The 18,724-nt window shown below is 38.8% G+C and overlaps 1 non-coding gene across 1 annotated transcript; it reads left to right on the top strand.

The window, feature by feature from the left end:
* Positions 1 to 16,191: 16,191 nt before the first annotated feature.
* Positions 16,192 to 16,299, top strand: LOC148578080 (small nucleolar RNA R71). Its single transcript, XR_015903305.1, has one exon. It is a non-coding gene; the product is annotated as a small nucleolar RNA R71 (small nucleolar RNA).
* The last annotated feature ends 2,425 nt before the right edge of the window (positions 16,300 to 18,724 follow it).

Here is an 18,724-nt window from a genome sequence, read left to right as displayed (position 1 = left end):
CATAGCATGAAGGAGAGATTGGAAACTTTCGTGGAAAATGAAGAATGTTTCTTTGTGTTGGAACAATTGGAGGAACCTATGATTGATGAAGACGAGGAAGAAGTGGTTGAAGACTTAGGAGATGCGGAGCCTCCATGGGAATCTAGAATCATAGAAAACCCGTCCAAGAAGATTGAATTTGATGTTGAGGAGGAGAGTGCACAACCTCCAAAGCATATTCTATATGAAGACTTGGACGGGATAGAGCAAGAATTGAGTTCCCTTGGTGATAAAGATCAAGCATCAAAACTTCTTGGTGGTGAATCCTTTGAACTTGAAGAACCTTCTCCCGGTGAAATAGAAAGCAATGTGGAGGTAGATTTCTCTCATCCTCCCATTTATGGTTTGAGTGATGGAAAAGAGTTAGATGAAATTGATGAACAAAGGATTGAAATTGAGAAATCATGTGAAGAGGTGGCGGTCCTTAGAAAAGGAAGGATGGGAGTTGAATGCGCTTTGTCAAGATCCTTGGAAGCTCCTTTACCTAGGTTGTCATCTTCTCCTACACTTGAGTGGGTGAAATTCATCCCTAGTAGCTTTATTGTCCCACTTGAGTATGGCTTCCTTGAAACAGATGATCAACTTAGAGAACTTTGTGGGATGAAGCGTAAAAGAAGGATGTTTTGTGGTTGGCGTTGAAAATCAAGGCTCTTTTTGGTTGACACATCAAAGATGAGATGTAAAGGTTAGACTAGTGCTCAATTAGGTAGGTCTAGAAGGAGAATTTGGCACTTTATTGAGAATTCATTTTGCTTACCACCCGGATGGACTAATGATGATCAACCTGAAGACGGGTGTCAAAACAAAGTGTGAGATCCCGGATCGCACAAGGAGAATCAATTTTGGGAGCTCATGGTTTGTGAAGAACTCCATCAAAGCTTGGAGCTATTGATTTTGAAGAATGGAACTTATTGGAAATCCAAGCATTGGTGGATGTTCGAGGATGGATTCAAACACAAGCCACCTTGATGAGGAGCTCCCCATAAGTCCAACTTAAGGACAATAAATAAAAGTGCTAGGTGGGAGACACCCCACCATGGTAACATCTTTTCATTTTTCTCTTTTGTACATATTGGAAAAATTAGTTTAATTTCATATTTTGATTGGTTTGTTGAGTTTAGTTGGTAGTCTAGTATGTTAAATAAGGTTTTATGGTGCTTTGGTAGCTGTTTGGAGGTTTGGAATGCTTGGTTTGGTGCAAAAGCATGGAAAATTTTACAGAGCACAAACCCACGCGTACGCGTGACCCCCAGCTTTTCGACCATCCATGCGCACGCGTCACCTACGCGTACGCGTGGATTCAAAATTTCCACTTCTATACAAAATCCAGAGAGTTGTGCCCACTTCATGCCAACTTTGTGCGCGAGGCACAAGTCCAGCCACGCGTACGCGTCACCTCACCCGTACGCGTTGCTCCCGTTTCACCATTCCACGCGCACGCGTCACCCTACGCGTACGCGTGGATCGCCTGTTTCACTACTCTTTTTTTCTCATCTTCTTTCCATTTCTTTCCTTCTTCTCCCTTCTTCTCTTTTCTTTTCTTTATTCACCCATCATCTAACATTACCAAACACCATATATAACACTATTTCTTTTAGTTAGTTGTTTAGTTAGTTTCATCTTTGTTTAATTTTTTGTTTTCATAATAAGTGTTGGATTATTAATCTTGTTTGCTGTATATTGCTGCTTATTATTAACTGAATGCTATTTTAGCATAATTGTTTTTGGATATTCATCGTTGGATTCTCTTGTCGAGGTTACAATGTATTACTTGGTTTTGAATTTTTCATGCTTAACCTTTGTGAACACCAAGTGAATGACATTGCCTTCAAGCACGTTAAATCTTTTTGAATTGCATGATTTGGCCACCATGTGATTTGAATCCTTTTCTTTGATTAGGAAATTTCTTGATGGATGTTGTGCATTTATCTTAATGCATTGTGTTTCTTGATCATATGCATCCATACGTGTTTGGCTTGAATGCTTTCATGCTTCTTTATTGCTTGTTTGGTTATTGTAACCTACGAGTTAAGAGCATCTCAAGCACATTAGGATGAGTCGAGTGCATGTTCCTCTTTGTGTAATTGTGACATAACTCTCTATGATAGTGTGTGTATGTTCTAAAGGGCGCCTAATTTAGAATTCACACACCTAGCCTTCCTTAATGTCACACTAATTCACTCACTCGATTCTAGTGATTTACCTCTTCCAACAATGTATGTTTCCTTTATTTTGCATTTACTTTCTCACTATCCTGTCCTCTATTTTCAGGATGAGTCAATATAAGTTAAAATGGAAGCAGAAGAAAGAACATGTAGCAACCGATTGATCTACCAGCCGAAGGTAGCAACCCATGTAGTCGCCGTACCCCCTTGCTCATCTTTGAATGCACCGAGGACGGTGTAAACTTTTAAGTGTGGGGAGGTCGTCCGACCAGTTGGCACTTTTGGGTGACAAATTTCTAATCCCAACACTTTTGCATTTCATTCTTAGGTCTTTTAGGATTTTTAGTTGCATTTTTCTATTTAGCATATATATACATAATAAGCTTAGTCAAAATAATGACATTTTTCAAGAAATCTATCTATAGGGCATCCCAATTGATTTGAGTAAAAAAATTTCATCGAACTTGCTTGAACTATACATTGTGGATCATGTTTTTGAGCTAAGAACACAAACATGTGAGATTTGAGCCTAATTGTGTGGTTACATCTTATAACCACTTATTTTCCTTCTTGTGTGCATTATTCTCTTTCTATGATTGTAATCTTTAATTTGTTTGATTCTTTATGTCCATTATCTTGTGTATACATGCATTTATATAATTGAGGCCATTGTTTTATTTAGCTCACTTACCCAAATAGCCTTACCTTTTATCTTCCATTGTTAGCCAACTTTGAGCCTACTATTGACCCACTTTGTTCTTAATATTAGCACATTACAAGCCCTAAAGCGAAAAATAATAAATGTCCTTTATTTGGATCTTTGATTAGCTTAGGCTAGTGAGTGTGTATCATTCAAGTGTGGGGAAACTTGGGACATTGGTTGAGAAAAGGTATGTTTTGTATTTCCATTGAAGATCTTGGGAAATGGGTACATACTCATGTGTTAATTAAATGTAAAACTATATGCATTGATGCTCTTGTGTATATTTTAGTTTGAAAAGAAAAAAAATACAAAGGAAAAAAGAAAAAAATAGAAAAAGAAAGAAAAAGAAAAGTAATAAAAAGGGGACAAAATGCCCCAAAGTGAAGTGAAATAATAATCAATGCATATGAGTTGTGATCAAGAAAAGAATGCATGAGTGTGTGAAAAAAGTGAGAATTATGGGTAGTTAGGTTTGTTTGAAATTGTATAGATTGTTATATAGGTTAGGTGGGAAGTTTAAGTTAATCAAAGATTCAAATTCTATTCCACTTAACCATATGCATCCTTACCTTGACCCTAGCCCCATTACAACCTTGTGGAAAGACCTCATGATAATTGTATGCATGCATGAAATAATTGTTGATTGTTAGATGAAAAACAAATCTTGGAAAGCATGATTAGGGGAGAATCGAGTGAATTAACCCTATACACTTGAGTGATTAGAGCGGATACATATCTGGTGAGGGTTCGATTGCTCAATTACGTGTTTCCACCTATGATCATCACTTTTCTTGCAAGTTTGTAAAATCTTTCAATAACTCAATTCAATTGTGAGTTTGGCTTGTTTGTTAATACCTTTAACCCTTATGTGCATATATGCTTTCTTGGAAATTGATTTATTTTGACCAAATAGTTGCATTCATTTAGATAGTTGCATATAGATAGGTTGTATTTAGTTAGTTTACATTTTAATAAATGATGATACCCTTTGTCTCGTTCTTGATTTAGCATGAGGACATGCTATGGTTTAAGTATGGGGAGATTTGATGCACCACTATTTCGTGGTGTATTTTATCTTGAATTTAGGGGATTTTATCACATTTTCCCACATCTATTCACTAAAATAGCATGGTTTTGTATATTCTTCCTAATTTGTGCTTAAGAGTGAAAACATGCATTTTAGGCCCTTAATTGGTTAATTTTAATTCACCTTTGATTCCACTAGATGCCTTGTCTTGTTTGTTAGTGAATTCAGGATTGAAAAGGCTAGGAGTGGATCAAAGGAATAAAGAGAAAAGCATACAAAATGGAGAAATCATAGAAAATCAAGGATTTGGGATGCATTCATCGACGCGCATGCGTAGCAGACGTGCACGCATGGAATATGAAGTCGCATGGCGACGTGTATGCGTGACATGATGCGTACGCATGGATAGCAAAAAGGCCAAGCGACGCGTATGCGTGACCCACACGTACGCGTCGACGCTCGCACGTGACCTCATTAAAGTGAAAATGTTGGGGGCGATTTCTGAGTTTCCCAGGCCCAAATCCAACTCATTTTTTGAGCCTATTACATGCAGAATTCAAGAGGAGTCAAGGGGGAAGGAGCACATAGTTTAGTTTACATCATGCTTTAGTTAGTTTCTAGAGAGATAAGCTCTCTCTTCTCTCTAGAATTAGGTTAGATATAGATTAGGATTTCTTAGATCTAGGTTTAATTCATGCTTTGATTTACTTTTCCTTTTGAATTTCTTGTTCCTCTACCTTTACTTTCCTAGTTTAGTGTTTTACTCTTTGTAATTGTTTACTTTGTTGTTGATGCACTCTTGTTCCTTTTATTTTTCTTTAATGAAATTTATGTTTCATGTTCCTTTATTGTTAATTTGAGTTGTTGTTGTTAATTTCCTTGCAATTGGTAGTTGTAGATTTATATTTCTTGCAATCTTATCTTGCTTTCCTTTTATGCCTTCCAAGTGTTTGATTAAATGCTTGGAAGGATGTTAGAGTAGATTTTTGTGTTCTTGGCTTGGGATGGTAACTTAGGTGAAATTGAGTTGCTAATGTCCAAGTCTTGATAATTGGTGTCCATTGACTCTAGCTTCCACTAAGTTAATTAGTGAGTGGTTAGGACTTATGGATTAGGGTTGGTGTAGCTCATTTGACTTTCCTTCACTTGTTAGAGGATGACTTAATGAGATTGATCCTTGCAATTATCATGTTGTGGTTAGTAACAAGGATAAAGATCCTTAACCATCAACCCTTGCCAAGACCTTTTTACTATTAGAGTTTCATTTACTTTCTTGCCATTTATCTTTCATGTTCGTTATTCAAAACCCCAAATACTTGTCCTATAACCAATAGCAAGAACACTTTCCTACAATTTGGTGCACAAAATTGTAAATCACACTTTTTACAACTCCGCATAACTAACCAGCAAGTGCACTGGGTCGTCCAAGTAATACCTTACGTGAGTAAGGGTCGATCCCACGGATATTGTCGGCTTGAAGCAAGCTATGGTTATTTTGTAATTCTTAGTCAGGAAATTAATAATAAAAATGGTTGCGTTTATGAAAAGTAATTAACATAAAATAAATAATACTTGTTATGCAGTAATGGAGAACAGATTGGGGTTTTGGAGATGCTCTGTCTTCTGAATCTCGGCTTTCCTACTGTCTTCTTCTTCACACACGCAGGTCTCCTTCCATGGCAAGCTGTATATTGGTGGATCACCGTTGTCAATGGATACCATCCATCCTCTCAGTGAAAATGGTCCAAATGCGCTGTCACTGCACGGCTAATCATCTGTCGATTCTCACTCATGTTGGAATAGAATCCGTTGATTCTTTTACGTCTGTCACTACGCCCAACACTCGCGAGTTTGAAGCTCGTCACAGTCATCCCTTCCTAGATCCTACTCGGAATACAATAGACAAAATTTAGACTTTTCGGATCTCTAGAATGGCCGCCAATAATTCTAGCCTATACCACGACGACTCTGATCATGAACCAGGAGGCTAAGAGATACACACTCAAGCAAGTGCAGATAGAACGGAGGTGGTTGTCAGGTACGCATTCCTAGGTGAGAATGATGATGAGTGTCACAGATCATCACATTCATCAGGGTGAAGTGCGAGTGAATATCTTAGAATAGAAACAAGCGTGATTGAATGAAAAACAGTAGTAATTGCATTAATTCATCGAAACACAGCAGAGCTCCTCACCCCCAACCATGGGGTTTAGAGACTCATGCCGTCAGAAATACAATGTGAAGTGTAAAAATGTCATGAGATACATAGTAAGTCTCTAAAAGTTGTTTTTATACTAAACTAGTAGCTGGGGTTACAGAAAATAAGTAACTAAGTGCAGATAGTGCAGAAATCCACTTCCGGGGCCCACTTGGTGTGTGCTTGGTCTGAGCATTGAGCTTTACACGTGTAGAGGCTTCTCTTGGAGTTAAACGCTAGGTTGTAGCCTGTTTGTGGCGTTTAACTCCAGTTTGTAACCTGTTTCTGGCGTTTAACTTCAGAATAGGGCAAGAAGTTGTCGTTTGAACGCCAGTTTGTGTCATCAAAACTCGGGCAAAGTATGGACTATTATATATTTCTGGAAAGCCCTGGATGTCTACTTTCCAACGCAATTGAGAGCGCATCAATTGGGTTTATGTAGCTCCAGAAAATTCATTTCGAGTGCAGGAAGGTCAGAATCCAACAGCATCTGTAGTCCTTTTTCAGCCTCTAAATAAGATTTTTGTTCAGGTCCCTCAATTTCAGCCAGAAAATACCTGAAATCATAGAAAAATACACAAACTCATAGTAAAGTCCAGAAATGTGAATTTTGCATAAAAAATAATAAAAACATAGTAAAAACTAACTAAATCATACTAAAAACTACCTAAAAATAATGCCAAAAAGCGTATAAATTATCCGCTCATCACAACACCAAACTTAAATTGTTGCTTGTCCCCAAGCAACTAAAAATCAAATAGGATAAAAAGAAGAGAATATACTATAAATTCCAAAATATCAATGAAGCTTAGCTCCAATTAGATGAGCGGGACTAGTAGCTTTTTGCCTCTAAATAGTTTTGGCATCTCACTTTATCCTTTGAAGTTCAGAATGGTTGGCATCTATAGGAAGTCAGAATCCAGATAGTGTTATTGATTCTCCTAGTTCACTATGTTGATTCTTGAACACAACTACTTTATGAGTCTTGGCCGTGGCCCTAAGCACTTTGTTTTCCAGTATTACCACCGGATACATAAATGCCACAGACACATAACTGGGTGAACCTTTTCAGATTGTGACTCAGCTTTGCTAGAGTCCCCAATTAGAGGTGTCCAGGGTTCTTAAGCACACTCTTTTTGCTTTGGATCACGACTTTAACCGCTCAGTCTCAAGCTTTTCACTTGACACCTTCACGCCACAAGCACATGGTTAGGGACAGCTTGGTTTAGCCGCTTAGGTCGGGATTTTATTCCTTTGGGCCCTCCTATCCATTAATGCTCAAAGCCTTGGATCCTTTTTATTTTACCCTTGCCTTTTGGTTTAAAGGGCTATTGGCTTTTTGCTCTTGCCTTTTGGTTTAAAGAGCTATTGGCTTTTTCTGCTTGCTTTTTCTTTTTCTTTTTTTTTCTTTTTTTCGCAAGCTTTTGCTTTTTCACTGCTTTTTCTTGCTTCAAGAATCAATTTTATGATTTTTCAGATTATCGATAACATTTCTCCTTTTTTGTTATTCTTTCAAGAGCCAATAATTTTAACATTCATAAACAACAAATTCAAAAGACATAGGCACTGTTCAAGCATTCATTCAGAAAGCAGAAAGTATTGTCATCACATCAAAATAATTAGACTAATCTCAAGGATGAATTCGAAATTCATGTACTTCTTGTTCTTTTGTAATTAAAGCATTTTTCATTTAAGAAAGGTGATGGATTCATAGGACATTTATAGCTTTAAGACATAGACACTTGAACACAAATGATCATGTAATAAAGACACAAACATGAATAAATATAGAGCATAGTAAACGAAAAAAAACAGAAAAATAAAGAACAAGGGAATTAAAGAACGGGTCCACCTTAGTGATGGCGGCTAGTTCTTCCTCTTGAAGATCTTATGGAGTGCTTTAGCTCCTCAATGTCTCTTCCTTGCCTTTGTTGCTCCTCCCTCATAGCTCTTTGATCTTCTCTAATTTCATAGAGGAGGATAGAATGCTCTTGTTGAGGTCCATGAGTGGGCTCTCTTGTTTGCTCCATCCTTTTCTTAGTGATGGGCTTGTGAGATGAATCTCTCCATCTCCCATGACTCGGATGTGGAAGCAATTGTCTTTCCCTTTCCTCTTTCTAGAGGTTTCTCCGGCCTTTGGTGCCATTAATGGTTATAGAAAAACAAAAAGTAATGCTTTTACCACACCAAACTTAAAAGGTTTGCTCGTCCTCGAGCAAAAGAAGAGAGAATGGAGTAGAAGAAGAAGAAATGGAGGAGATGGAGGTGAGGAGATGGTTCGGCCAAGGGGGTGTATTGTGCATGATGTGTTAAAAGGAAGGAGTGATGGTTTTGGAGGAGGAATGGAGGTGATTGGTGGAGGTTATTTTGGGAAAGAGTGTTATGAAAAGGTGGGAGAGAGAGAGAGGAAGAGGTGGGGTAGGTGGGGATCCTGAGGGGTCAAGGACTTAACATCCCTGCTCCATTTAGGCGTGTAAATTCCCTTAGAGTGCAATCCTGGCGTTTAACGCCAGACTGCTGCTTGTTTCTGGCGTTAAACGCCAGCTTTTCTCCTTTTATTGGCGTTTAACGCCAAGTTGGTGCTTGTTTCTGGCGTTTAACGCCATCTTGATGCTTCTTTCTGGCGTTTAACGCCAGCTTGATGCTTCTTTCTGGCGTTTAAATGCCAGTAAGCTCTTCCTCCAGGGTGAACTGTTTTTAATGCTGTTTTTGATTTTGCTTTGATTTTTGTGACTCCACATGATCATCATCCTAAAGAAAACATAAAATAAAAATGGAAAACAGAAAATTAACTTAGATAAGTAAAAATTGGGTTGCCTCCCAATAAGCGCTTCTTTATTGTCTTTAGTTGGACCTTACTGAGCTTTTAATCTAGTCTCAGCTTTGAGCATTCTTGCTCAACATTGCCTTCAAGAAAATGCTTGACTCTCTGTCCATTAACAATGAACTTCTTATTAGAATCAATGTCTTGAAGCTCCACATAGCCATATGGTGACACACTTGTAATCACATATGGTCCCCTCCACCGGGATTTTAGTTTCCCGGGAAATAATCTGAGCCTAGAGTTAAACAGCAGAACCTTTTGTCCTGGTTCAAAGACTCTGGATGACAGTTTCTTATAATGCCACCTTTTTGCTTTCTCCTTGTAGATTTTTGCATTTTCGAAAGCATTAAGTCTGAATTCCTCTAGCTCATTTAACTGGAGTAATCTCTTCTCTCCAGCTAACTTAGCATCCAGGTTTAGAAATCTGGTTGCCCAGTAGGCCTTATGTTCCAGTTCCAAGGGCAGATGACAGGCCTTGCCATACACAAGCTGGTATGGAGAGGTTCCTATAGGAGTCTTGAATGCTGTTCTGTATGCCCACAGAGCATCATCCAAGCTTTTTGCCCAATCCCTTCTATGGGTAATTACAGTCCATTCCAGGATTCTTTTTAGTTCTCTATTAGAGACTTCAGCTTGCCCATTTGTCTGTGGATGATATGGAGTTGTGGTGCACGAAATTGTGATGTCCAGGCTCAAACAATCCCTGGTAATGGCTCCAAAGCTTGGTGCTTTGACTTAATTCATAATTGTCACAACTTCGATACAACTAACCAGCAAGTGCACTGGGTCGTCCAAGTAATACCTTACGTGAGTAAGGGTCGAATCCCACGGAGATTGTTGGTATGAAGCAAGCTATGGTCACCTTGTAAATCTCAGTCAGGCGGATATAAAATAATCACGGAGTTTTCGAATATTAATTAATAAAATAGGGATAGAGATACTTATGTAAATCATTGGTAGGAATTTCAGATAAGCGAATGGAGATGCTTTTCGTTCCTCTGAACCTCTGCTTTCCTGCTATCTTCATCCAATCGGTCTTACTCCTTTCCATGGCTGGCTGTATGCAAGGGCATCACCGTTGTCAGTGGCTACATCCCCTCCTCTCAGTGAATAATATGCTCACGCACCCTGTCACGGCACGGCTATTCATCTGTCGGTTCTCGATCATGCTGGAATAGGATTCACCCTCCTTTTGCGTCTGTCACTAACGCCCAGCACTCGCGAGTTTGAAGCTCGTCACAGTCATTCAATCATTGAATCATACTCAGAATACCACAGACAAGGTTTAGACCTTCCGGATTCTCTTGAATGCCGCCATCATTCTAGCTTACGCCACGAAGATTCTGGTTAGGAGATCTAAGAGATACTCATTCTAGCTTAATTCATGTAGAACAGAAGTGTTTGTCAGGCACGCGTTCATAGGGGAGAATGGTGATGAGCGTCACACATAATCATCACCTTCATCACGTTCTTGGGTGCGAATGGATATCTTAGAAGCGAAATAAGAAGAATTGAATAGAAAACAGTAGTACTTTGCATTAATCTTTGAGGAACAGCAGAGCTCCACACCTTAATCTATGGAGTGCAGAAACTCTACCGTTGAAAATACATAAGTGAAAGGTCCAGGCATGGCCGAGATGGCCAGCCCCCTAAACGAGATCACAGGATCAAAATACAATCCAGGATCCCCAAGATGGTCAAAAAGACTAGTAAGAGGTCCTATTTATAATAAACTAGTCACTAGGGTTTACATGAGTAAGTAATTGATGCATAAATCCACTTCCTGGGCCCACTTGGTGTATGTTTGGGCTGAGCCTGAGTGTTGCACGTGTAGAGGCCATTTGTGGAGTTGAACGCCAGTATTTGTGCCAGTTTGGGCGTTCAACTCTGGTTTTGGATCCTTTTCTGGCGCTAGACTCCAGATTTGGGCAGAAGGCTGGCGTTGAACGCCCGTTTACGTCGTCAATTCTTAGCCAAAGTATGGACTATTATACATTGCTGGAAAGCCCTGGATGTCTACTTTCCAACGCAATTGGAAGCGCGCCATTTCGAGTTCTGTAGCCCCAGAAAATCCACTTTGAGTGCAGGGAGGTCAGAATCCAACAGCATCAGCAGTCGTTTTTCAATCTCTGAATCTGATTTCTGCTCAAGTCCCTCAATTTCAGCCAGAAAATACCTGAAATCACAGAAAAACACACAAACTCATAGTAAAGTCCAGAAATGTGAATTTAACATAAAAACTAATGAAAACATCCCTAAAAGTGACTAGATCCTACTAAAAACATACTAAAAACAATGCCAAAAAGCGTATAAATTATCCGCTCATCACAACACCAAACTTAAATTGTTGCTTGTCCCCAAGCAACTGAAAATCAAATAGGATAAAAAGAAGAGAATATACTATAAATTCCAAACTATCAATGAAACATAGCTCCAATCATATGAGCGGGACTTATAGCTTTTTGCCTCTTGAATAGTTTTGGCATCTCACTTTATCCATTGAGGTTCAGAATGATTGGCATCTATAGGAACTTCAGATTTCGAATAGTGTTATTGACTCTCCTAGTTCAGTATGATGATTCTTGAACACAGCTTCTTTATGAGTCTTGGCCGTGGCCCTAAGCACTTTGTTTTCCAGTATTACCACCGGATACATAAATGCCACAGACACATAATTGGGTGAACCTTTCAGATTGTGACTCAGCTTTGCTAAAGTCCCCAATTAGAGGTGTCCAGGGTTCTTAAGCACACTCTTTGTTTTTGCTTTGGACCTTGACTTTAACCGCTCAGTCTCAAGTTTTCACTTGACACCTACACGCCACAAGCACATGGTTAGGGACAGCTTGGTTTAGCCGCTTAGACCAGGATTTTATTCCTTTAGGCCCTCCTATCCACTGATGCTCAAAGCCTTGGGATCCTTTTTATTTGCCCTTGCCTTTTGGTTTTAAGGGTTATTGGCTTTTTCTGCTTGCTTTTTCTTTTTCTTTCTATTTTATTTATTTTTTTTTCTATATTTTTTTTTCTCGCCCCCTTTTTTTTCTTTCTTTTTTTTTTCTGCAAGCTTTGTTCTTTGCTGCTTTTTCTTGCTTCAAGAATCATTTTTATGATTTTTCAGATTATCAAATAATATGTCTCCTAGTCATCATTCTTTCAAGAGCCAACATATTTAACATTCTTAAACAACAACTTCAAAAGACATATGCACTGCTCAAGCATACATTCAGAAAATAAGAAGCATTGTCACCACATCAATATAATTAGGCTAAGTTCAAGGATAAATTCGAAACTCATGTACTTCTTGTTCTTTTGAATTAAAACAGTTTTTATTTTAAGAGAGGTGATGGATTCATAGGACATTCATAACTTTAAGACAAAGTTACTAACTACTATTGATCATGTAATGAAGACACAAACATAGATAGGCACATAACATAGAAAACGAAAAAAAACAGAGAAAGCAAGAACAAGGAATGAATCCACCTTAGTGATGGTGGCGTTTCCTTCTTGAGGAACCAATGATGTCCTTGAGCTCTTCTATGTCTCTTCCTTGTCTTTGTTGCTCCTCCCTCATTGCTTTCTGTTTTCTCTTATTTCATGGAGCATGATGGAGTGCTCTTGATGTTCCACCCTTAGTTGTCCCATATTGGAACTCAATTCTCCTAAGGAGGTGTTGATTTGCTCCCAATAGTTTTGTGGAGGAAAGTGCATTTGAGGCATCTCCGGGATCTCATGGAAATGAGCTTCTTGCGCCTCTTGAGCTCCATGATTGGGCTCTCTTGCTTGCTCCATCTTTTTCTTAGTGATGGGCTTTTCCTCTTTGATGAGGATATCTCCCTCTATGTCAATCCCAGCTGAATTGCATAGGTGGCAAATGAGGTGAGGAAAGGCTAACCTTGCCATAGTGGAGGACTTGTCAGCCACCTTGTAGAGTTCTTGAGGTATAATCTCATGAACTTCCACCTCTTCTCCAATCATGATGCTATGGATCATGATGGCCCGGTCTATAGTAACTTCAGACCGGTTGCTAGTGGGAATGATTGAGCATTGAATAAACTCCAACCATCCTCTAGCTATAGGCTTGAGGTCCAATCTTCTTAGTTGAACCGGCTTGCCTTTGGAGTCAATCTTCCATTGAGCTTCTTCTACACATATGTCCATAAGGACTTGGTCCAACCTTTGATCAAAGTTGACTCTCCTTGTGTAGGGGCGTGCGTTCTCTTCCATGTATGGCAAGTTGAACGCCAACCTCACATTCTCCGGACTAAAATCTAAGTATTTCCCCCGAACCATTGTAACATAGTTCTTTGGATCCGGGTTCTTACTTTGATCATGGTTCTTGGTGATCCATGCATTGGCATAGAACTCTTGAACCATTAGGATGCCGACTTGTTGGATGGGATTTGTTAGAACTTCCCAACCTCTTCTTTGAATTTCATGTCGGATCTCCGGATACTCATTTCTTTTGAGTTTAAAAGGGACCTCAGGGATCACCTTTTTCTTGGCCACAACATCATAGAAGTGGTCTTGATGGGCTTTGGAGATGAACCTTTCCATCTCCCATGACTCGGATGTGGAAGCTTTTATCTTCCCTTTCCCTCTTCTAGAGGATTCTCCGGTCTTAGGTGCCATCAATGGTAATGGAAAAACAAAAAGCTTATGCTTTTACCACACCAAACTTAGAATATTGCTCGCCCTCGAGCAATAAACAAAAGAGTAGAAGAAGAAGAAGAAGAAATATGGAGAGGGAGAGGGAGATGTGTTTCGGCCAAGAAGGGTGTAGAGGGGTGTGTTGTGTGAATTTGATGAAGAATGGAGGGCTTTATATAGGGAAGGGAGGGGGGGTATTGGTTCGGCCATTTGGGTGGGTTTGGGTGGGAAATTAGTTTTGAATTTTGAAGGTAGGTGGAGTTTATGAGGTAGGTTTATGGGGAAGAGGAGATGGATGTGAGTGGTGAAGGGTTAGTGGGGAAGAGAGATTGAGGTGATTGGTGAGGGGTTTTTAGGGAAGAGTGTTTGTGGGGTTGTGTGAAAGAGAGTGGTGAGAAGAAGTGAGTGGAGGTAGGTGGGGATCCTGTGGGGTCCACAGATCCTGAGTGGATACTGTGGGGTCCACAGATCCTGAGGTGTTCAAGGATTTACATCCCTGCACCCATTAGGCATGTAAAAATGCCTTTGTATCCAACTCTGGGCGTTCAGCGCCAGGTTGGTGGCCATTTTGGGCGTTCAACGCCCATCTGTGTGCCATTTCTGGCGTTGAACGCCAGAACCATGCCTGTTCTGGCGTTCAGCGCCCAGAAGCTGCCCATTTTGGGCGTTCAGCGCCAGAACCATGCTCTGTTCTGGCGCTGAACGCCAGACAGATGCTCCTCCAGGGTGTGATTTTTCTTCTGCTGTTTTTGATTCCGTTTTCGATTTTTCTATTTATTTTGTGACTCCACATGATCATGAACCTAAGAAAACATGAAAAATAAGAATTAGATAAACATTGGGTTGCCTCCCAACAAGCGCTTCTTTAATGTCAATAGCTTGACAGTGGGCTCTCATGGAGCCTCACAGATGTGCAGAGCTTTGTTGAGACTCTCCAACACCAAACTTAGAGTTTGGATATGGGAGTTCAACACCAAACTTAGAGTTTGGATATGGCCTCCCAACACCAAACTTAGAGTTTGACTGTGGTGGCTCTGGTTGACTCTGCTTGGAGAGAAGCTTTTCCTGCTTCCTCTCCATGGTTGCAGAGGGAGATCCTTGAGTTTTGAATACAAGGGAGTTCTCATTCCATTGAAGGAATATTTCACCTCTGTCAACATCAATCACAGCTCTTGCTGTGGCCAGGAAAGGTCTTCCTAGGATGATATATTCATCCTCTTCCTTTCCAGTATCCAGGACTATGAAATCAGTAGGTATGTAAAGGCCCTCAACCTTTACTAATACATCTTCTACTTGTCCATAAGCCTGTCTTCTTGAGCTGTCTGCCATCTCTAGTGAGATTTTAGCAGCTTGCACCCCATAGATTCCCAATTTCTCTATTACAGAGAGGGGCATGAGGTTTATTCCTGAACCAAGGTCACACAGAGCCTTAAAGATCATGGTGCCTATGGTACAAGGGATTATGAACTTTCCAGGATCCTGTCTCTTCTGAGGCAATGTCAGTTGATCCAGATCACTTAGTTCATTGATGAACAAGGGAGGTTCAACTTCCCAAGCATCAATGCCAAATAATTTGGCATTCAGCTTCATGATTGCACCAAGAAACTTGGCAGTTTGCTCTTCAGTAACATCCTCATTCTCTTCAGAAGAAGAATATTCATCAGAGCTCATGAAGGGCATAAGGAGGTCCAATGGAATCTCTATGGTCTCTAGATGAGCCTCAGAGTCCTTTGGTTCCCCAGAGGGAAGCTCCTTATTGATCACTGGACGTCCCAGGAGGTCTTCCTCCTTGGGATTCACGTCCTCTCCTCTCCTCACAGGTTCGGCCATGGCGCTTATGTCAATGGCCTTGCACTCTCCTTTTGGATTCTCTTCTGTATTGCTTGGGAGAGTACTAGGAGGGATTTCAGTGATCCTTTTACTCAGCTGGCCCACTTGTGCTTCCAGATTTCTAATGGAAGACCTTGTTTCATTCATGAAACTTACAGTGGCCTTAGATAGATCAGAGACTAGATTTGCTAAATTAGAAGCATTTTGTTCAGAGTTCTCTGTCTGTTGCTGAGTTGATGATGGAAAAGGCTTGCTATTGCTAAACCTGTTTCTTCCACCATTATTAAAGCCTTGTTGAGGCCTTTGATCCTTCCATGAGAAATTTGGATGATTTCTCCATGTTGAGTTATAGGTGTTTCCATAAGATTCACCTAAGTAATTTACCTCTGCTATTGCAGGGTTCTCAGGATCATAGGCTTCTTCTTCAGAAGATGCCTCTTGAGTACTGTTGGATGCAGCTTGCATTCCATGCAGACTCTGAGAAATCATATTGACTTGCTGAGTCAATATTTTGTTCTGAGCCAATATGGCATTCAGAGTATCAACTTCAAGAACTCCCTTCTTCATAGGCGTCCCATTGCTTACAGGATTCCTTTCAGAAGTGTACATGAACTGGTTATTAGCAACCATGTCAATGAGTTCTTGAGCTTCTGCAGGCATTTTCTTTAGGTGAATGGATCCACCTGTAGAGGTGTCCAGTGACATCTTTGATAGCTCAGATAAACCATCATAGAATATATCCAGGATGGTCCATTCTGAAAGCATGTCAGAAGGACACTTTTTGGTCAACTGTTTGTATCTTTCCCAAGCTTCATAGAGGGATTCACCTTCTTTCTGTCTGAAGGTTTGAACATCAGCTCTAAGCTTGCTCAGCTTTTGAGGAGGAAAGTACTTGGCTAAGAAAGCCGTGACCAGCTTATCCCAAGAGTTCAGGCTGTCTTTGGGTTGAGAATCCAACCATAATCTAGCTCTGTCTCTTACAGGAAAAGGGAAAAGCATGAGCCTGTAGACTTCAGGATCTACTCCATTAGTCTTAACAGTATCACATATCTGCAAGAATTCAGTTAAGAACTGAAAAGGATCTTCAGATGGAAGTCCATGAAACTTGCAGTTCTGCTGCATCAGAGAAACTAATTGAGGTTTCAGCTCAAAGTTGTTTGTTCCAATGGCAGGAATGGAGATGCTTCTTCCATGTAAATTGGAATTTGGTGCAGTAAAGTCACCAAGCATCTTCCTTGCATTATTATTATTTTCGGCTGCCATCTCCACTGCCTGTTCGAAAATTTCTGTAAGGTTATCTCTGGATTGTTGTATTTTAGCTTCTCTTAATTTTCTCTTCAGAGTCCTTTCAGGTTCTGGATCTGCTTCCACAAGAATGCTCTTATCTTTGCTCCTGCTCATATGACAAAGAAGAAGGCACAAAAATAATAATAATAATAATGGAGATCCTTTATACCACAGTATAGGGATCCCTGTGTGAGTGGAAGAAGAGGGGGAGACAAAGAATGTAATATAATGGAAGAAACACAACTATGAGGATGGAAGAGAGATGAAATGAGATGTTAGGATATGAATGAATAAATAGAATGAGATGGGGGAGGGATAATTTTCGAAAATTATTTTGAAAAAGAGTTAGTGATTTTTGAAAAATGGTTTTTGAAAAATTGTTAGTATTTTTCGAAATTTTTTTTTTGAAATTAAAAATAAAAATGATTAGTTAATTAAAAAGAAATTTTGAAAAAAGGGGGAAGATATTTTCGAAAAAGTGAGAGAGAGAGTTAGTTAGGTAGTTTTGAAAAAGTTAAGAAACAAACAAAAAGTTAGTTAGTTAGTTGAAACAAATTTTGAAAAGATAAGAAGTTAGGAAGTTAGAAAAGATATTTTGAAAAGATATTTTTGAAAAAGATAAGATAAGAAGATATTTTTGAAAAGATATGATAAAATTAGTTTTGAAAAAGATTTGATTTTTGAAATCACAATTAATGACTTGATTCATAAGAAATCACAAGATATGATTCTAGAACTTAAAGTTTGAATCTTTCTTAACAAGCAAGTAACAAACTTCAAATTTTTGAATCAAAACATTAATTGATTATGTTATTTTCGAAAATTTGATCTAAAAATAAGAAAAAGATTTTTGAAAAATATTTTTGGAATTTTCGAAAATAACTAATAATTTTGAAAAAGATTTGATTTTTGAAAAAGATTTTGAAAAAGATAAGATTTTCAAATTGAAAATTTGATTTGACTCATGAGAAACAATTTGATTTTAAAAATTTTTGAAAAAGTCAATCCAAATTTTCGAATTTGATGAGAGAAAAAGGGAAAGATATTTTTTTTGATTTTTGAAATTTTTATGAAAAACATGAAAATTATGCAATGCATGAAATTTTTAGATCAAAACAATGAATGCATGCAAGGATGCTATGAATGTCAAGATGAACACCAAGAACACTATGAATGTCATGATGAACATCAAGAACATATTTTTTAAAAATTTTTAATGCAAAGAAAACATGCAAGACACCAAACTTAGAAATCTTTCATGTTTAGACTCTAAGAAACGAAAAATGCATATGAAAAACAATAAAAGACACAAAACAAAAAATCATCAAGATCAAACAAGAAGACTTACCAAGAACAACTTGAAGATCATGAAGAACACTATGAATGCATGAATTTTCGAAAAAAATGCAAGATGCATATGCAATTGACACCAAACTTATAACATGACTCAAGACTCAAACAAGAACACAAAAATATTTTTGATTTTTATGATTTTCTAATTTTTTTTGGATTTTTTCGAAAATAATATGAAAAAGAAAAAATAAGGATTCCAAAATTTTTAATATGAATTCCAGGAATCTTGCCATGTTAGTCTAAAGCTTCAGTCCAGGAATTAGACATGGCTCACTAGCCAGCCAAGCTTTCAATGAAAGCTCCAGTCCAAAACACTAGACATGGCCAATGGCCAGCCAAGCTTTAGCATGTGACACCAGAGTATATTGCTCTTGATAACAAATTGCTGCTCATCATTTATCAAGTATGTAACTTACCTCTGATGGTTTGGAAGCCTCAGTCCAAAAGAATTTAGACATGGCTTTACAGCCAGCCAGGCTTCACATGCTTCATGAAACACTAGAATTCATTCTTAAAAATCTTGAATACAATTTTTGAAAACATTTTTAATTAATTTTTTTTTTCGAAAACAGATGAGAGATTTTTGAAAACAAAACAAAAAGACAATTACCTAATCTGAGCAACAAGATGAACCGTTAGTTGTCCAAACTCA

The sequence above is a fragment of the Arachis ipaensis genome, chromosome B1 (genome assembly GCF_059453495.1).
Source record: "Arachis ipaensis isolate K30076 ecotype BB chromosome B1, ASM5945349v1, whole genome shotgun sequence".
NCBI classification, from domain to species: domain Eukaryota; kingdom Viridiplantae; phylum Streptophyta; class Magnoliopsida; order Fabales; family Fabaceae; genus Arachis; species Arachis ipaensis.
The sequence above is the reverse complement of the archived record's forward strand: the minus strand, read 5'-3'. Positions and strand labels throughout refer to the sequence as shown.